This window comes from Pelodiscus sinensis, chromosome 1 (assembly GCF_052426305.1).
Source record: "Pelodiscus sinensis isolate ZL-2025 chromosome 1, ASM5242630v1, whole genome shotgun sequence".
Lineage (NCBI taxonomy): Eukaryota > Metazoa > Chordata > Testudines > Trionychidae > Pelodiscus > Pelodiscus sinensis.
The window spans coordinates 800,676-819,586 of NC_143052.1; the positions used below are offsets into that span (position 1 = coordinate 800,676).

The 18,911-nt window shown below is 45.6% G+C and overlaps 1 protein-coding gene across 2 annotated transcripts in view; it reads left to right on the top strand.

The window, feature by feature from the left end:
* SHANK3 (SH3 and multiple ankyrin repeat domains 3) overlaps nucleotides 1-18,911 on the top strand; it is a 780,355-nt gene that overhangs the window by 166,969 nt on the left and 594,475 nt on the right. The gene's annotated exons all lie outside the window — the stretch shown is intronic.

The following is an 18,911-nucleotide window of genomic DNA, read 5'->3' on the forward strand; positions in this document are numbered from 1 at the left end:
GGTAAGCCTCCATGGTTCTCCTTAACAGCTTAAGTCCTATAGTTTCCAAGAGTGGGTGCAAAGCTGTCGCGCCTCAAGGGAGAGGCTATACAATCGGAATGCCTTCTTAGTGCTTGTTTTTGCATTTAATACTATGCACACCATGGCTACTTCTCTCACGATTTCATTCTTCAGCAAGTAATTGCACATGCCCATTGCACTTCAAGGGTACGCGCTTCCAGGGCATTGAACCTGAAGAACTTCCCCAGAGTTCAGTGGTTCTCAAACTTTTTGGCCTGGGGACCGCCTGGCTCAATGCAGACCTTTCCGGGGGCCACCAGTCACTAATGGAAACTCACTGTTAATTATATAATTATGCCCAGGCCATTTTGCTAGTGCTGCAGCTAGGGAGAATGGTTTAATTTAAATTATGAAACAGATGAAGCATTTTAACTTTCTCATGTTAGTTTATCAAATTTCATTTAAACTAAACTAAACTATTAATTTATGTCCAACACAAAAGGTTCCCATGTTTTCTTTCTTTATGGCAGGGGTGGGGAAACTTTTTTGGGTCAGGGGCCACTGACCCACAGAAAAATCAGTTGGAGATCACACATGTGAGAAGCAAAAAAATGCCTCCAAACCCCCCATCCCTCACTGATGTGGTGGGTCTTGGCAGGGGGCAGGTGAGGGGGGATTGCAGTGCAGCAGTCTGGGCACGAGGGGAGCTTACCTGGCTTTGTGCTTCCGTTGCTTCCAACCACTGCCCTGACTGCTCCCATTGGTGGCCAATGGGAGCAGCAGGGAAAGCCTCCAGACAGCACATCAGTGCGCTGCCCTTCCCCTGGTGGGGTGGGGAAGGAGCTCAGCTCCCCGCTCCCGTCCGTATACTCGAGTCTTGCAGTCACCACACAGCCCGGCTCTCCCACTTCAACCACTTCTCCAGCAGGTTGCCCAGCACTACGTTGATCCGGGAGCTGGCAGCACGGCAGGGCTGATGGCAGTGGGCACAGATGCCGGGCTTGGCAAAGTGGCACTAGCAGATGTGGCCACAGTGCAGGGTCACCGGCTCGCACAACTGCTGGCACAGGGGGCCACCAGCAGGCCAGGGCAGTAGGCTTAGTACCAGGCTCTCAGCCAGCTCCCACAGCTCCTTGAGACACGGCCAGGCCAGCCAGGCAGTGGTGCTGTGGGCCTCCAGGGCCTCAGCCATGTGGCTGGCATGGACCAGTGTCCCCCCCCCCCAGCACAGGCAGAGGCCCCACTCGGGCTGCGCAGCTTGGCCAGCTGCGAGCTGTAGATCTTAACCACCAGCTTGAATGTGCCACCACGAAAGGCCTCCTCGGCCACCTGCAGCATCTTGGCACAGGGCACTGTGCTTGGCTCCACCAGGCTGCCCCTGTCCCTATGCATGCTGTGCCCCACCCTAACCTGCGCCCTCCACACGGGAAACCAGAGTTGGTGCTCCAGCTGCGGCTGCATGGTGACCGCGAGCCTCAAGCCGCAGCACGGGCTCCCCACTTTGAAGACCACCAGGGAGGCTGCCATGAACCACTAGTGGTCCGCAGACTGCACTTTGAGAACCACTGCCTTAGTGGTACCTGCATACTCATTCTGCCTGCTAATTGCATAAAGGGATGGGGTCTTCCCCATTGTCCTTCAGTTCCTTCTCACAGCTGAAGTTGTTAGTCACAGCACGTGTGAATTATTACACTTTTCCCTCTTTCTCTAAAAGAGAAGTTTTCCTCAAATTGTTGCTGTATATAGTTATCCAATTCACTTTAATGTACATATTGAACCTCTCTAAACTGGGGCTTTCTGGTCCAGCAACATCCATGGTCTGGCAGGACCATGGATGTTGCCCGACCAGAGAGTCCCAGTAAAGAGCTGGCGGCTGGGAACTCTGAGGGCCAGCCGGGCAGCGGGTTGCCCGCACCACAGCTGGGCTTCCTGATGAGGTGGGAGACCAGTGGGCTGCAGCAGGGCTGCCTGGCAGGGCTGGGAGCCTACCATGCCACAGTTAGTTACCCGGTGGGGCTAGGAGCCTGGCATGCCCCAGCTGGGGGGGCTGGGAACAGAGGGGCCAGGAATCATAGACTCATAGAACCATTGAGCTGGAAGAGACCTCAGAAGGTCATCAAGTCCAGCCCCCTGCTCTAGGCAGGACCAATCCCAACTAAATCAACCCAACCAGGGCTTTGTCAAGCCGAGACTTAAACACCTCTAGGTATGGAGACTCCACTACTTCCATAGGTAACCCATTCTAGTGCTTCATCACTCTCCTAGTGAAATAGTTTTCCCTAATATCCAACCTGGACCTCTCTCACCTCAACTTGAGACCATTGCTCCTTGTTCTGCCATCCCTCACTACTGAGAACAGCCTCTCTCCATCCTCTTTGGAACCTCCCTTCAGGAAGTTGAAGGCTGCTATCAAATCCCACCTCACCCTTCGCTTCTGCAGACTAAACAGACCCAACTCCCTCAGCTTCTCCTTGTAGGTCATATGCTCCAGCCCCCTAATCATTTTGGTTGTCCTCCGCTGGGCCCTCTCCAATGCATCCACATCCTTTTTGTAGTGGGGGGCCCAGAACTGGACACAGTACTCCAGATGTAGCCTCACCAGAGCCGAATAAAGGGGAATAATGACATCTCTGGATCTGCCAGCACTGCTCCTCTTAATGCAACCTAATATGCCATTAGCCTTCGTGACTACAAGGACACACTGTTGACTCATCTCCAGCTTCTCATCCACTGTAGCCCCCAGGTCCTTTTCTGCAGAACTACTACTTAGCTGGTTGGTCCCCAGCCTGTAACAATGCTTGGGATTCTTCCGTCCCAAGTGCAGGACTCTGCACTTGTCCTTGTTGAACCTCATCAGATTTCTTGTGGCCCAATCCTCCAATTTGTCTAAGTCACTCTGGATCCTATCTCTGCCCCCAAGCGTATCTACCTCTCCCCCTAGTTTAGTGTCATCTGCAAAGTTGCTGAGGGTGCAATCCATCCCCTCATCCACGTCATTAATAAAGATATTGAGCAAAACTGGCCCTAGAACCGAACCTTGGGGCACTCCGCTAGAAACCGACCGCCATCCTGACATTGAGCTATTGATCACTACTCGCTTGGACCAGCCTTCTAGCCAGCTTTCTATCCATCTTACCATCCATTTATCTAAACCACATTCCCTTAACTTGCTGGTAAGAATACTGTTGGAGACCGTATCAAAAGCCTTGCTAAAGTCAAGGTATATCACATCCACTGACTTTCCCATGTCCATTGAGCCAGTTACCTCATCATAGAAGCTAATCAGATTGGTCAGGCACGACTTGCCCTTTGTGAATCCATGCTGACTATTCCTGATCACTTTCCTCTCTTTCAAGTGCCTCAAAATGGATTCCTTAGGGATCCCTTCCATGATTTTTCCAGGAACCGAGGTAAGACTGACCTACCTATAGTTCCCTGGATTGTCCTTCTTCCCTTTTTTGAAGATGGGCACTACATTTGCCTTTTTCCATCTCTCCCGATCTCCACGACTTTTCAAAGATAATGGCCAAAGGGTCCTCAATGACATTTGCCAACTCCCTAAGTACTGTTGGATGCATTATGTTCGGACCCATGGATTTGTGTACGATTAGCTTTTCTAAATATTTCCTAATCTGTTCTTTACCCAATAGGGGCTGTCCATCTTCATCCCATTTTGTGTCACTTAGTACATTAGTCCGGGAGCCAACCTTGTCCGTGAATACAGAGGCAAAGTAAGCATTGAGTACTTCAGCTTTCCCCACATCATCTGTCACTAGGTTACCTCCTTCATCCAGTAGGGTCCCCACACCCTGTCTGATCACCACCTTCTTGTTAACACGTCTGTAGAAAGCTTTCTTGTTGTCCTTCACATTCCAATTGCGCTTTCGCCTTCCTGATAACCCTCCGGCATTCTCAAGGTGTACATTTAACCCCTTCCCCCCCGGTCATTTGTCCACGTTTCCACTTTTTGTAAGCTTCCTTTTTGTGCTTAAGTTCACCAAGGATTTCCCCTGTAAACCAATCCAGTCTCCTACCATGTTTGCCTCTCTTGCTATGCATCGGGATGGTTTCTTTCTGTGCCTTCAATAAGGCTTCTTTAAAATACTGCCAGCTGTCCTGGCCTCCTTTCCCCTTCATGTTAGCATCCCAGGGGATTCTGCCCATCAGGTCTCTGAGGGAGTCAAAGTCTGCTTTTCTGAAGTCCAAGGTCTGTATTTTACTACTCTCTTTTCTTCCTTTGGTCAGGATCCTGAAATCTACCATCTCATGATCACTGCTTCCCAGGTTGTCACCCACCTCTACTTCCCCTATTAGTTCCTCCCTGTTTGTGAGCAGAAGGTCAAGGTGTGCACGGCCCCTGGTTGGATCCTTCAGCACTTGTACCAAGAAGTTATCCCCAACATTCTCCAAAAACTTCCTGGATTGCCTGTGTACTGCCGTATTGGTCAGGGTGATTAAAGACCACCATGAGAACCAGGGCCTGCAATCTGGAAGCTTCTCTCAGTTGTCTGAAGAAAGCCTCATCTACCTCATCCACCTGATTCAGTGGCCTGTAGTAGACAGCAATCACAACATCAAAGGCTGTCCAGCAAAGGTTGTTTGCACCTCTAAACTTGACCCTTCCCCTGGTCTGACAAATCCCTCCTCCAGGATTCAGACTTTACCCTGTCCAGGAGCACTCCACCAGACTTAGTGATAGCTTTTCCTCAGAGGGGACCAGAGGCAGGACAGCAGACAAATAGCAGAAGAAGAAGAATGGGTGCATCTCATTTTTCTATGTATGGGAAGCTGCCATCTTCCACAGTGCCCGAATCTCTTCTGGAGTCTGGCAGAAGCCTGGCTGATAACAAGGCTGCTACAGGAAAGTGCTTCCTGGTACCTCACATTTGGCTAGCAGTGCAGAGCCGTCACTTCTGGCACCATCTTTGATACCGTTGAGACCGACTGCTTTGCTGGAGCCATCTGTGCCACTGATTTTTTTTTTGGTGCATGCTTCAGTGCCTCCTACTGCCTTGGTACCCACAATGCCTGAAGCCGATGCTATAGCTAAGGCCTTCCTCTGACTCACTGCTGATGCAAGACATTGAGACGTTGGCACTGGCATGGCCTTCCAAAGCCCTGATAAATATATCTTCCTCAGCACTGGAGTGCTCACTGCTATCTTGGGTTTCATAGTTCCCAGCATAAATGATGACTGACAGCTCAGCTGTGATGTAGGAGAGACGTGTGGTTCCATCACTAGGGATGCCACTGACGCTTCCCCCAGTACAGTGTCCTTCTTACTGATTCCGATCTTGGTCGCCTGCTTCATCACTTGGTGCCACATCACCATTGTCTTCAGGCTATATTGTCTCTTCCTCAGAGGCGAAGGAAAAGATCCCATTACAGAAGATATTCAGTCTCTCCATATTCTTCCCCATGCAGGTTGCGGTCCCGGTACTTGCACTTGCACTTGCACAGGAACAGATCTGGGGACAGGATGTCTTGGGACTGGACCTTGATCTCATATCAAGGCCATAAAAATGGTCTTTTTGGAATACTTGAAGTGTTTCCCCCAGATTCTAGATCGTCAAGAATGATCTCTGTCTCCACGTCAGTATTTGGGAGATTCAAGCAATCCACCTAATTTGTCCCATGTTTCTTCTATGCATCAAACGATGTGCCATGCAACTACTCCTGGACAACACTAATGCTATGTTCTGCTTGAAAAGGCAGACCCCTCTTTGTGGAGAAGCAACAGACCTTTGGAATTCCTGTATTGAGATCACACTCAAGGCATCTTATCTCGCAGAGGTCAAGAGCCATGCAGCAAGACAGTAAATAGAGATCATGAATGGTCTGGCACCTATCTTCACATTCCATCTTCCTGTGGTGTGAACATTTGTGTCTTCCCCAACCTAATGGCCATTCAATGTTGTTTGAATAAGTTAGACAGACACTTCCCACCTGTAAGAGATCCCACAAAGTTTAGGGGGGTTGTCAGTTCTAATTCCCCACTCCCCACCCTGTTTTGAACCATGGGCATAGTCTCACTTTCTCACCTTTCAACACAAGTAGCTTTTGTAGTGACTTTATTCCCACCACGAGAGGAATGATGGAGCTGCAGCCTTAAGTTGCTAATTCCCCCCTCCCGCCATATATGGTGCTCTGTAAAGATAAAGTCTACTGATCTCCACATCCTAAATTCTCACTATGATGGTGACTGATGCTTCACCTAAATCAATCTATATAATTACCAAATTTTTCCTGAACCTTCACTTTTATAAAGATAAGGAGAGACTCCATACTCCATTAGATGACTGCGGGCAGTTAGCTTTTTATCTGGACAGGACTAACCAGTTTAGAGTGTCCCTGCAACTGTTTGTCTCCAATGCTAACAGAATGAAAGGGCAGCTTGTCTCCTCACAGAGCATATCCTTGCGGATCCCTTTCTGTGTTCTTCTGTGCCATGATTTGGAAAGGTTCCTCTACCTGAGAGAGGTTAGGTGCATTCTACATGGGCACAAGCTGCATCAGCTGCTTTCTGTGGTCAGGTACTCATCAATGACAATTGCAGGCCTTCAGCATGGCCACCTGTTCATATTTGCATTGCTCATTATGTGCTCTCCCAAGTTTCAGGAAATGGTGCTAGATTTAGAGGAGTTGTGCTGCAATCCTTGTTCAGATGGACTCAGAAACCTCTTCTACCCTGAATTGCTTATGAGTCCCCTGAAGTGGAACAGACGCGTTCAGGCACACACAGAAGAAGAAAGCCATCGCTCGACTGTCCTTTCGCTACCCGTCAAGATGTGTTAGACAGGTCCACCCATGATCCGCCCCCCTCCCCCTTTGCAGTGAAGTCCATCTCTCTGGATTCCAATGGGGCAGCTCTCTCATTTATGCCTTTGGCTAGCAGCATGAGTGTGTGAAGGCACCTGGGTGGTTCTTGCAAGAAATTCTGAAGGAGGTGGTGGTGGCACCCATGTAACTTTTAGCCCATTGGTCGTTAGAGCACTCTTCTGAGATGTGGGAGCACTGGGTTCAATTCCACCCTTCTTTCTGATAGGTAGAAAAGATTTGAATAGTGTTTTCCCATTTCTCAGGAGAAGCTGTAACAACTGGGCTATAGGATATTCTGATGTGGGTCACACAGTTTCAATGTTTCCTCCGGCGAGAGGGAGTGAGAATAACTGGATAGCCTGGTGCTTCAGTCACACAGTCCTTCTGGTCAAGTCACTGTTTAATTAGGATCCTAAGTCCCTTTGTGGATCTGGGCCTCTGTGTATAGTTTGCAGGATTGTTATGTGGTTGTTTTTTCAACCAAGCTGTTTGGTAATTATCTGTCTGGCCAGCTGTTTCACACCCTGGGCTGCTTCACACCACCGCTGCTTTCCAGGTTTCCCTCTCCCACTGTGCTGAGGGTTGTTTTTCCAAAATGTGATTATTTGGCATATTTCCCGGCTGAACATCATGTTATTTCTTGCCCATGTCCCTAAAATGTTTTTGTCCAGTTGGATAATTTCTGTATACTCATTGATGTGCACATCTCCCTGTTTAGTATGCACATGTAATTAATGTGCTGTCAATTTCTCCACCGTGCTGAAAATGCTAAATAAAACTAGACCTAACATTGTTCCCTGTGGTTCTTACTAGATGCCATGCTTCCTACTCAGTTCAGATCTCTGCCATTATTCCTTACCCTGACTTTACAGAGCTTCAGTTTTCAGTCTGTGACGATGTTATATCCAAGTTAATTTCAATTAATTTTGCAAGACAGATTTCTTGGGACAACATTAACTGCTTTACTAAAATCCAAGTATATAGCCTTTATTCCATCCCTTTTTGTCATTTTATCAGATAAGGGATTTAGTGCCCATTGTTGTATCTCTAGAGATCAGTGATTTTCTAAGTAGCTCCCAAGGGTGTTTTCAGGGAGCTGCAGGAGCTGCCTCCGTTCCAATTGTAAAACTTCTTTCTTTTAGGGTCATTAGAGGCTTTATTGAGGAACTAAACTGAAGCAAAAGCTAAAACAAGAAAATCCTACACAAAACCTAAAGCCAGTCAGCCAGCCAGCCAGCCAAAACAAACTCCTCCCTGCCACTGAGTGGCTGCTTTATGTCTTTGTGGGTTGCGTTTGAGAGTCAGGGTGGGTGAGGCAATATCTTGTAATGGAGCAACTTCTGTGGAGAAGTTTTTGAGCTTCACGGAGCTCTGCTTCAAGGTTCTGCGTTTGACCTACACAGGGCAATTGTCATTTCTGCAGTTACAGGTTACAGATTGTTGTAATGAGCCATAAAACCAGTGTCTCTGTTGTGACCATATTTTGTGTTTAGCATAATTATGGATTTACGTTCTCAGGCTCATCTTTTAAAGGTGCTGTGCAGGCAGGCCCGCTGATGGGGGGGTTGGCTGAGGGGCAACTGCCTTTGGGCCCACCAATTCAAAAGAGCCCTGGGTTCTCTGCTGCTGCTACTGCTACTGCCACTGTAGTAGCGACCAGAGTCCCAGACTCTTTAAATCACTGCCCACAAGAGGCAGGCTCTGGGCAGCTCTGCGGATTGGCAAGGGGGCTGCATAGCACTGAGACCTGCCCTACCCTGCCCCTTCTGGGAGCACAGAACACCCCCCACACGCCCCGGCCCAAGGAATCAAGCATTCCATCTGCCTCCTGTGTGCAGGTTTCCTTTGAGGAGGACTGATAGGTTACATGTGGAATGATTGCTTTGTGAAATGTGTTTGCCCCGAGTGATGAGTGTGTTTTTGTCTTTTATCACTTTTCTGTGTGACTTCATTGAAAAGCACAGCGGATGTTTGGTTTCACCCATGTAGTTGTAGTTGGGGCATTTGATGCAGTGGATAAGGAGCAGCATGCGTTGTGACAGACACATAGGAGCCATGTATCTTGACAGGGATATCAGTCATCATAATAGTGAAGATATGCCTGCAGGTTTTGCATCTGTTGATATAGCAGGATCTGGTTCTGCTTTGAATCTGGTGGTTCCTGGTGTGTGGGGAGATCGTTTCTCATAGAGAGCTTAGAGAGGTTGGGGGATGTGTGAAGGCCAAAAGAGGGGTTTGGGAAAGATTTATTTCAAGATGTACTCCTCATCAAATATGGGTTGTAGTGGTTTGATGATACCCTGTATGGGTTGCAGTGTGAGATGATCTGAGGAAGTGGGTCTGGCCCACGAAAGCTCATCATCTAATAAACCATCTTGTTAGTCTTTAAAGTGCTACATAGTCCTATATTTTGTTTCAGCTACACCAGACTAACACGGCTACATTTCTATCACTATGTGAGATGATGTGTGACCAATGTACCATCCCCTCCTCTCCTGCCACTGAAGCAGGTTTTCTCAGGGAAAGTGAGTGGCTTATTCCATGATGCAATCTCCTTCTCTGGAGGAATGTCCTCCTTTGGGGAAGATGGTTTAAAATATGCTAAGGCGAGTTTCCTGGATTTTTCTTCAAAACATATTGGCTACGTCTAGACTGGCATGATTTTCCGCAAATGCTTTTAACAGAAAAGTTTTTCCGTTAAAAGCATTTGCAGAAAAGAGCGTCTAGATTGGCACGGACACTTTTGTGCAAAATTACTTTTTGCGGAAAAGCGTCCGTGCCAATCTAGACGTGGTTTTGCGCAAGAAAGCCCCGATCGCCATTTTCGCCATCAGGGCTTTTTTGTGCAAAACAATAACCCATTGTCTACACTGGCCCTCTTGCGCAAAAGCATTTGCGCAAGAGGGCTTTTGCCCAAACGGGAGCAGCATAGCATTTCCACAAGAACACTGACAATCTTACATGAAATCGTCAGTGTTCTTGCGGAAATTCAAGCAGCCAGTGTAGACAGCTGGCAAGTTTTTCCGCAAAAGTAGCTGCTTTTGCGGAAAAACTTGCCAGTCTAGATGCCGCCATACTGTGGTATCTGAGTGCTTGGCTGTAAAGAACAGATTTCTTGATTTGTCTGGGATGGTGATGGAACTGGCGAAGGTAGGTGTGTGTTCTGTGGATTTCTTGTATGTAGTTGTCCATACGCTTCTAATGTTAAAGCTGACCATACCATCTAGTGGTTGTTGGTATGAGAGTGTTCTACAGAGAGTTTGATGGATGGGTGGTGATGGTTGAAGCTCTATTGAAAATCTATCAGGGAGTTCTGGTCATCTACCCAGAAAATGAAAATATCACCAATGTGTTTGAAGTATATCATTGGTTTTGTGGTGCTTTTGTCCAGAATTTCTTCCTCAAGGTGGCCTGTGAAGCATATTGGAGAGCCCTCCAAGTACCCGTGGCTATTCCTGTGGTTTGGATAAAATGTTTGTTGTTAAATATAAAGTTGCTGTGGGTGAGGCTCAAGTGGATGTGTCTGGCAATGTTTTTGAGTGGATGTCTGAATGTCATTTATTGTCTTCTAGCTATATGAGGTAGACAGTGATGTCATCATGGGAAGGGATAGTGGTGTGTGATGAGGTGACATCCATTGTGGAAAAGATGGTGTTCTGCGGGAGATTGCTTTTCTTGTGGTCATCAAATCATAGAGCTGGAAGAGACCTCAGGAGGTCATCAAGTCCAGCCCCCTGTCCAAAGCAGGACCAATCCCAACTAACTCAACCCATCCAGGGCTTTGTCAAGCCGAGACTTAAAAACCTCTAGGGATGGAGATTCCACCACCTCCCTAAATAACCTATTGCAGTACTTCACCATACTCATAGTGAAATGGTTTTTCCTAATATCCAACCTAGACCGCCCCACTGGTGTTTCTGGAGGAAGTAAATTGTAAGCTGGAAGAAACTGGCCTCTTGTGTGATGATTGATTTGAGGATGATTTTAGTGAATACTATTGCTTCAGTAAATGTGCTGTGGTCAGATAGGATGGGCCTGCCTGAGCATTAGAAGGTACTTGGATGGGTTTGTGTGGCATGAGGTTGCAGAGTTTGGGGTGGGTTTTTTTTTGTGGTGGGTGGATTGCATGGGGAAAGATTTGTTAATATCCTTAAATTATTGCATGAATTGTGACGTGGGGTAATCTCTGATTTTTTTTTTTATAAGGAGGTGTTGTTGGTGAGTTGCTGGTTGGCCTTGTTGACATAGTCATCACGGACAAGGGTTACAGAGGCAGCCCTTCACCTCATGGTTGCATTTCAAGGACTGTTTATCTAACTTCTTGAAGTAGAGGAATCGTGGTGGCGGTGAGGTTGTTAAGGATTTCCTAGTTGATTTTTTTTGTCCTGAAGCAATCGATGTTACGATAAACTGTGGTTTCCTCCCCTATAGGATTCTCGAGTCAGATGACTCTTTATGGCTGTCAGTAGGAATGTGGAAGTTGTAGATGGTGTTGTACTTGTGGAATGATTCTTTGAGTCAGCAAAATAATTCTTCTAGTTCACCACTTGTTATGATATCATGTTCTGTGATGGGGCAGAAGTTCAGTCACTTGGAGAGGACAAGTAATTCAACTGTGATTGGTGTAGTCTTGATAGGCTATTTATATTGATGTTGTGTAGTGAATGTATTGGGTCCTGGTGTCATGGTTTCTCCTAGAGATGGTGTTCTGTAATGGTGGAGGAGTTGTTGTTGTATTTAGCTCCTCTTTTTGTTTTTGTGTTGGATGGCTGCCATTAGGTTTTTGTAGAGAGATGTGAGTAAGGTAGTATCTTCTATTGGACCAACTTCTTTGGTGAGAGGGACAAACTTTTGAGCTTAGTCATCGGATTTGTGAATGACACTGCCATTGGAGTGGTAACAAAACCCAAGTAAGGAAAATCAAACAACAAAGTGAGCTAGAAAGAGAGGATATAAACTCATGGTAGGGTAGTTTCAGTGCTAGTACAAGGAAAGAGGAAGTAGTCCAAATATAAAATGAGAGGTTGTTAGTAAGCAGCAACACTCACTGCAATAAAGCAAATGTGTTTTCATCTTTCCCCACAGTAATGTCCTAACATTAATTTTTCATATAACCAAGCATTATAGTTGCTAGAGGGAAAGTGGAATTGAGGTTGAGAGATGAGGTGTCCCCAAGAGGGTCTCAGCCAGCAATAAAGAAGTTTAAGATCTGTGGCTGCAGATGTATACAGAATTTCTCTGTTAATAATGTTTTCAGTTCTGTTGTGTTTTAACTTATTGGATTGTAATTACCAGGATTGCTTTTTCAATTTTTTAAAAAGATTGGTGCCATATTTGCTATTACCAACCCTTTGGTATCTATCTCCCAGTTCTCTGACTTTTTTCAAAGATAATTGTCAGTGTTCAGTAAGTACAAATGGTTCATTCTAGTGAAAACTCAGAATGAACGTCTGCTGGGCCATCTGATCTGTCCACGTTTTCCAAATATTTCTGAGGGCACATCTAGACTCGCCGTGTTGGAGATCAGCATTCTGGTGTTTGATTTAGCAGGCTTGATTCAGATCTGCAAATCAAATGCTGAAGGTGCCTGTACTCCTCACAGTTGCAACGACTAAGGGAAGCCGAGGGGAGTGTTTGCTCCCATCCGCCTGTCATGTGGTTCGATTTATTTTAGATCCAAGGGAAACCAGGACACTCCAGGGCTACTTAACCACTTTCTTATTTATTCCATTGTGTGGATGCCACCAAGCTCAGCTTAAATTAAGCTGACTTCAGCTTTGTATTCTATGTAGCTGGAGTTGCGTACCATAAGCCCACCTTCCAGGTCTGGTGTTAGGGTTGCCAGGTGTCCAGTTTTTAACCAAACAGTTTAGTATTTGAGCTTTTTGTTTGGAGGAAAAAAATTGAGAAACTATAATTGAATAAATAGAACTGTCCAGTATTTTCTCAATCAGATGTAATATAGATTGTGATGTAATGTCAAGTGTGTCCAGTATTTTTGTTGAAACCATCTGGCAACCCTATCTAGTGTAGACCTGGCCTGAATGTGCTGGTGGGCCCCAGATGAGCCACATGCTGAAGTGCACTGAAGTAAGTGGGATTTAAGCATGAGTTTGTGTCTGTGCTGAGATAATATCATGGGTAGGGGACTAATCCAGGACTTGGAAACCTGGCTTTCCTGCTGCACTGCAGATGTCCAATGTGGCAAACAAGGGTTGGATTCATAAAGTATTTGGTTGCCTCATTTTAAAATCTGGATAAATCTTAAAAAGTAGTTCAGTAACTCAACATTTTAAAATACTCTACATCATTTCACCTACCATTTATTTATGTTCCTGTTTTCTTCTTCCTGTTTCTTTGCCCCAGTTTTCCCTTCCTTTGTATTGGTAAGAACCTCTTCTTATTACTCTTCTAGCCGTTGGCAGGATTTACTCATTCTGCTCTATTGCTCTCCTTATCTTCCCCCTGCAATATATCTGTTAACTATAGATTTAAAACTGATTAAACATTTCATGATCGGTGACCATTTTTATTCCTGAGAAACACCCCTCTCTGGGCACAGTAGAGATGTGCAGTTTTTATCCAATACAATTGTCCATTTTAGCCCACTACATTTCCTAACTCTCTTAGTACCAGGGCATGTTCAGTCTACCCTTTTCCTTTAACTATTGTATTGAAAGTCCCAGATTAATTGCTTTAAGTTGCCACCAAAGTCACGACCAGGAATCCTAGACATCCATTAGCCATGGAAAAATATGGAATTCACATTTTTACAGAGAACCTTTAGGTATCACATTTTGTGAAAAAATAAAACCATACAGTTGAAACATTTTATCTGAGCCTCCATTATCCATCTCTCTGTTTTAACCAAATCACTACCACTTGGGGCTGACAATGGCAGAGATTGGGTTGTGAGTCCCATACTGCTGGAGGTTCAGTTAATATGAATCAGAGAATCATAGAACTGGAAGGACCTGGAGAGATTATCAAGTCCAGTCCCCTGCATCCATGGCAAGCCCAAATACCATCTAAACCAGTGGTCCCCAACGCGGTGCTCGCAGGCGCCATGGCGCCCGCCGGGGCATTTGTGTGCGCCCGCCGACAACCTGAGCCGGCCCCGCCCCGGCGCACGGCACACTGGAGGCGCCGGCCCCAGGCATGCGACACGCACTGGCGCCTGGAGTGCGGCGCTCGGGCGGCCCCAGCCCCGGGGCACAGCCCCAGGACGTGCGGCCCCGCCCCTCGGGTGCCCGGCGCGTGAGTGGCCCCGCCCCTGGGCGCCTGGGAGCCTCTATAGGTTGGGGACCACTGATTTAAACCATCCCTGACAGATGTTTGTCCAACCTGCTCTTAGAAATGATGAAGAATTTCCAATGATGAAGATTAAACAACCTCCCTATGCAAATTATTCCAGTGTGTAGCCACTCTGACAGTTAAGCTTTTCCTAATGTCCAATCTAAACCTCCCTTGCTGCAATTTAAACCCATTTCTTCTTGTCCTATCATCAGAGGTTAGGGAGAGTAAATTTTTCCCTCCTCCTTCTAACAACTTCTTAGATACTTGAAAACTGTTATCATGTCCCCCCTCAGTCTTTTCTTTTCCCTCGTGGGATGTGTTTTCTAGACCTTTAATCATTTTAGATGTCCTTTTCTGGACTTTTTTCAATTTGTCCCCATCTTTCCTGAAATGTAGTGCCCAGCACAGTACACAGTACTCCAGATGAGGCCTAATCAGTGCAGAGTAGAGCAGAAAAATTACTTCTTATGTTTTGCTTACAACACTCCTGTTATTACATACTGGAATGATGTTTGCTTTTTTTGCAACAGTGTCACACTGTTGACTCATATTTAACTTGTGGTCTTCTGTGACCCTAGCTCTCTAGCTACGGTACTCCTTCCTAGACAGTCATTTCCCATTTTGAATGTATGCAACTGACTTTTCCTTCCTAAGTGGAGTCCTTTGCATTTGTCCTTATTGACTTTCATCCTATTTATCTCAGACCATTTCACCAGTTTGTCCAGATCATTTTGAATTATGACCCTGTCCTCCAAAGCACTTGCAACGCTTTCCAGCTTGATATCATCTGCAAACTTAATAATAATGGTACTCTCTTTGTCATTATTTAAACCATTGATGAAAATGTTGAACAGAACTGGTCCCTGAGCTGATCCCTGTGGAACTTGTCTTGTTATACCCTTCCAGTATGACTGTGAAACATTGATAACTACTCTCTGTGAATGATTATTTAACTAGTTATACACCCATCTTGTAGTAGTTCCACCTAGTTTGTTAATGAGATGGTCAGAAGAACATAAGAATACTGGGTCAGCTGAATCAGTCCATCTAGCTGTCAGCCGACGGTCAGGGCAGTGAGTCCCTTATGACCGGCTGAAGTTCTTTTAAATTGTGCTTGGTTCTGTTACAGCAACTGAAGGAGTCAGGTTAAAGCTTAAACAGTTACTATTTATTGTTACAGGGTAAACTTAGTTGTTAAATGCTACTACTGTGTTACAGATAACACAAACACTACAAAGGACAGGACAGAAATTACACTAATAAGTCACTTACAGGTACCATGAAACCCTTTGGTTCTCTGAGCTCTTATTAAATGCATGCAAAATAGACACATAGCAGGTATATAGTCTCACCCCTGCGTTCCAGACTTGGCGTGGCCAGCGTCTTTCTCTCAATCCCTCGGGAAGAAGTAGGGCGAGGTTGGGCGTCCCACAGACCTCGGGAGACAATCAATACCTGCCAGCAGGTATAGATGATTGGAGCTCAAATGGGGTGGGCTGCTGAACCTCTTTTATACCCCTTGGGTCATGTAGGCTTCTTCCTGGGCTCAAGTGGCCAATTAGGAAAAATGGCTTTGAATGCCAAGTTTCCCACGAAGGGTGCAAAGCATAATTCACACCTGGGAAAATGCAGACAATGGGCACTTCTGGTATGTGATGGGCGAAGATTCCTCTCCTGGGACAGTGCAGGCGTGTCAATTACTGGTACTAGCCATCAGGGCAACGGGAGGCCCCGGGTCGTCAGCTAGCCCATTTACTGTCTGGTTTCTGTTTATGGTAGAGTCAGGGACAGGCAGCAAACCTGTGTTCCCAGGGCATCAAAGGCTGACTGCCTTTCTCTTGCTCTCTGGGGGGGGAAAAACAAGATGGGGTTTTGTGTCTGGCTACACTAGCCCAGTATCTTGTCTTCTGACAGTGGCCAATGCCAGATGCCCCAGAGGGAATGAACAGAACAGGGAATCATCAAGTGATCTCTCCCCTGTCACCTGTTCCCAGCTTCTGACAAACAGAAACTAGGTACACCATTCCTGCTAATCCTGTCTAATAGACATTAGTAGACCTATCCTCCATGAATTTATCTAACTCTTTTTTGACCCTTGTTAAAGTCCTGGCCTTCACAATATCCTCTGGCAAGGAGTTCCACAGGTTGACTGTACATTGGGTGTCCCACACAAGACTATATCAAATGCCTCACTATGGTTTAGATATACCACATCTACCACTTCCCACTTATCCACAAGGTTTATTAGCCTATAAAAGAAAGTGATCTAGTTGGTTTGACATTTTTTGTTCTTTACAAATCCATGTTGTTACTTTTCACCTAATTATCTTCTATGTTTGAAGAAGGATTCCTGAAGTATTTGCTTCGTTATCTTTCCTGGTATAGAAGTTAAGCTGACTGGTCTGTAATTCCTTGGGTTGTCCTTATTTCCCTTTTTATAGATGGGCACTAGATTTGCCCTTTTCCGGTCTTCTGTAATCTCTCCTGATTTCTATGACTTCAAAAATAATCGCTAATGGCTCAGATACCTCCTCTGCCAGCTCTTTGAGCAATATAGGCAGGCCTGCCAACAGGGGAGGCAAATGGGGCAACTATCCCACAGCCCAGTGATTCAAAAGGACCTGGGGTTCCCAACCATCTTAGCTGTGTGGCAGCTGGAGCCCCAGGCAGCACATTCCAGGTGGCATTGAAGAGCTGGCGGAGTTTGGCTAGTTCTATTCTTGACCCTTCTACCTGAGGTCTTGCCCCTTCTGTGAATGCGGAGCTGCCCATCCCCCATCTTGCCCAGGGGACTGACAGTTCTGTCTGTGCCTGTGATTCTAGGATGCATTCATCAGGCCTTGGTGACTTGAAGACGTCTGACTTGTCCAAGTAATTTCTAACTTGTTCTTTCCCTATTTTAGCATCCGAACCTACCCCATTTTTGCTGGCATTCACTATGTTAGGGGCCAATCACTCCCAATCTTCTTGATAAAATCTGAAACAAAAAAGTCGTTAAGCACCTCTGCCATTTTCACATTTTTTGTTCTTGGTTTTCCTTCTCCATTGAGTAATTGGCCAACCTTGTTCTTGGGGTCTTCCTCTTGCTTTTAATATATTTGTAGAATGCTTTCTTGTTACTCTTTATTTTTCTAGTTAAACTGAGCTCATTTTGTGTCTTTGCCTTTCTAAGTTTGCTCTTATATGTTTGTGTTATATGTGTATATTCATCCTTTGTAATTTGACCTAGTTTCACCTTTTTTGTAGAACTCCTTTTTGATTTTTAGATCACTCAAGATCTCCTGGTTAAGCCAGATAAAAGATACTCAGATGGTTAGTTCTGCTATACATCAATAAAACACTGTGTTCAATTGATATGTATTGTGGCTAGAGAAAGTAAAATTGAGTGTTTCATTTTAATTGTGAAAAAGCACAGATTTTTTTTTTAATTGGAGAATTTGGGTTTTATCACAGAAAAGTAGGATCCCTAATCATGACTTATCCCCTTCCTATTCTGTTGCTAGCTTGACTTACATTTTTTAGCAGGCTCTTTTGATTCTACAGCAGTCCAGAGCAACCTACTGGAAATGGTGTGGTAGCTTCAGAGAAAAATTAAAATGGAGCTTCTTCTTTAGGTGGTTATAGACATGTGTTTCACCTGGGTGTTTGTGCCACTGAGAGCTCAGGACTTTCCTCCTGCAGCAGTATCCTCTGGGGTCGTACACACATCCTACGCCTCCTTGTGGCCTCTTCAAAGGATGTAACTAAGAGCAGTTGTGCCTAAGGATGTTAAAGACTAGTTGACTAGTCGACTATTTGATAAGCATTTGCTTATCGGATATTTTTTTGACTAGTCGACTAGTTGATAGGCACTTCCATATTCCTCCCTTGAAATGTACAAAAGCTCCCCCAGGGGACTCTTCTGCATTTCAAAGAAGGCAGCCCAGAGTCAGTGGGACCTCCTGCTGGCCCCGGGCTGTACCGGAGTTCTGCATTCCTCCTTTGAAATATACAAGAGCCCCAGTGGGCCCAGTGGGGGCTCTTGTACATGTCAAAGGAGGAATGCGGAAGTGCCTGTCAACTAGATGACTAGTCAATTAACTGCATTTTAACATCCTTACTCATGCCCCTCCCTCTCTCAGTTCCTTCTTGCTGCCAGTGGCCTAACTCTCAGCTCCCCATGCATTTTTGTCTTCACAGTGTATTTTCTGTGTCACAGCTACATGATGAGTTTTTGTGGTGTAAATAATTAGTGCAAGGGAAGCCAGGGTGGAAGGACAGAAGGCTCAGTTTGAGGCTTATGTTTTTAAATCATCTCGTAGTTTGCATTTCAATTTTGTGACTATTCCTTTTAATTTCCATTGAACAAGCCTTTCAATTTTTGTGTAGTTCCACTTTGTTAAATGCTGCAGTGGTGGATTTCTTTGGTATTTTCTTCCCTCCAAGGATGTTCAGTGTAGTTATGTTATGGTCACTGTTACTGAGCAGTTCAGCTGTATTCACCTCTTGGGCTAGATTCTGTGCCCAATGTAAGACTAAACAAAGAATTGACTCTTCCATTGTGGTTCCAGGACTAGCTGTTCCAAGAAGCAGTCAGAGATGGTGTCTAGACATTTTATGTTGAGCTCTGCCTCCTTTGCAAGGCTTCTCTTCCCAATAGTTAAAGACCTTCCTGGGTTCCTTCATTGGCCCTAATTGAGCTTTCAGGCCCCAGCCTTGCAAAATAATTTGTCTCTGTTTATATGTGTGAGCTCTTCCAACTTCTGGATATCCAGTAGAGCCTCTTCACCCTTCCATAGGCATATATAAGCTGAATA